The following is a 2,265-nucleotide window of genomic DNA, read 5'->3' on the forward strand; positions in this document are numbered from 1 at the left end:
ATTCTCGAAACGTCAATCAATTTTACGTTTGGGTATGAATAGTGAATACAACACCAAAATTGGGTGTGTAGTTTTTCATCTTACGCGGAATCATTCTGCAAATCAAAGACTTCGTCTGCTAATTCATCGGGAATGCTGACAACATAAAAGGGAGAAGAGAAGGGGTAACGTGTCAATGCAGATTCTTCTTCTTTCAGATTCTTTCAAAATTTTAATTATCTCACAATCAGATTCATCTACCACACTGCAGAGTTTCTCAAATTTTCAATATTTCAAAGATTTATTTTATTCGCCAATTTTGCAGCTTTAATAAAAATGCCCCGAGACTATTATGGAAAGGGATAATATTCGTTCATTTTCCTTGAAGCTTCGGTTTCAAAAAACGTATTTATTTTTACCATGCTATATTCACACAACAGCAACTCTTCTTTGCTATCATCTGAATGAATATAGATAAAGACCAGCAACTGCGAACACGAACTCACATCTTTTGATTTATCAATGTGAAAAGCAAAAAATGGTGAAAGCTTGATTTCATTCAAAATTTGTTGATTAACATCTACGGAAATGTCAACTATAAGCCGCAGAATAGTATTATTAGGCAGAGATATTTGTTGCATCTTTACTGCACTGGCATCCCCAAGAATTAACTTCACCATCTTCAACAAGCAGGGTTTGAGGAGATTTTCCCCTATTGCATTGTTTTTTTTTTTTTTTTTTTTTTTTTTTTGCTTGGCATTTTCTATCGCGTCTTCATTTGATGTTTGAACTTATGCTGTTTTATTGGTGAAAACTTCCTGTTCGATCAAGTCTCTGACTAGCTTTATGCCGACGAAAGAACTCCATATCTTTTTTTTTGTGTGTTTCGAATAACTCGTCTGAAATGACGTTTTAGTTTTGAAGATTTCGTGGCTGAGAACAACTTTGTACAGTTCGCAATGCTTCTTCTCTATTTCATTTCCAGTTATGTTAGTAAAGCCGAATTTCAGATATTCTTCTAAATATTTATGTTTTGTTTCTCATTGCTAAGGTTTAGTAATCGAGTTTGCGACGCCCCAGGAAGCCCTTCGAGACCCACTCTTTTCTTTATAGTTTTTTTTAACTGTAGTGTATAATTTACTTTCGCCTTTTTAGTGTATTATTACATAAAAGTTTGTTATTAAAATTTGTTGATAGTCGGCACAATTTTTACTGTACGCCATTTAAATAACATGAAGAAATTATTAATTACGAGCACATTGCCAAAACATATGTCACATAATATTTTCCATTAGATCCCAGAAAAAAATGGATACGTTTTAATAACAGTAGGATCAAATACAACCAATTAATGAAAGCGTTTAACAATTATGCAAGGGAAGGTAATTTAAAAGGAAATTCAAAATATTGTTATTAAGATTAGGACAAATTGCGCGGACGTTCGTTAAAGCATTTTTGTTGAAATACAAAGCCGTTTGTTTTATGAAGCCATTGGATAAAGCGTTTGCGTTTGTGTTTGAGTTTATGTCTGCGTTTGTGGTTGCGTTTGCATTGGCCTTAACGTGAGCGTTTTGCGTGTTGCGTTTGTGTTAGCGTTAGCGTTTCCGTTTTTTGTTTCTGTTTGCGTTTTCGTTTTTATTGTGTTTTTGCAAGCGTTTGCATTTTCTTTTGTGTTTTTTTGTGTATGTGTTTGTATTTACATTTACATTTGCGTTTGAGTTTGTATTTCATTTGCGTTTGCGTATGCTTTTGTGATTGTGTTTGCGTGTTGCGTTAGCGCTAGCGTTAGTGTTTGAGTTTCAGTTTCCTGTGTGTTTTTTTTATCGCATTTGTTTTATTTGCGCTGTGTTTGTGTTTGTGTTTACGTTTGTGTGTTTTTCTTTTGTGTTTTTTTTTTTGCGTTAGCGTTTGCGTCTGTGTTTTTGTTTGTGTTTTTTTGTGTGCTTGCGTTTGCGTTCGTTTTTTATGAAATCCGCTTAAAATATTTCCGAGAGATTATAATTGACTGATTTATCTACTCTAACGGACGTCCGCGCTGGGAGCTTATAAACTTGTAAAAAAAAACTGATCTCGGCTGCCAATTGTGATCAATTCTACTGCTGGACGATATCAGTGCCATGATATCATTTGCCAGCAGTAGTTGTGTTAGTAGCTCATCGTCCAATGGCTAGACAACCAGTGCCTTGCTAAAGTCCTGAGCCTGGCTAAATAAGAAGTCTTGTGATGTGCTGCCAATTGTGATCAATCCTACAGCTGGAAGATACCAGTACCATGATCAACCCTTGA

This window comes from Physella acuta, unplaced genomic scaffold (genome assembly GCF_028476545.2).
Source record: "Physella acuta isolate Inbredline_101_S28 unplaced genomic scaffold, ASM2847654v3 ptg000234l, whole genome shotgun sequence".
In the NCBI taxonomy this organism is placed as follows: Eukaryota; Metazoa; Mollusca; class Gastropoda; family Physidae; genus Physella; species Physella acuta.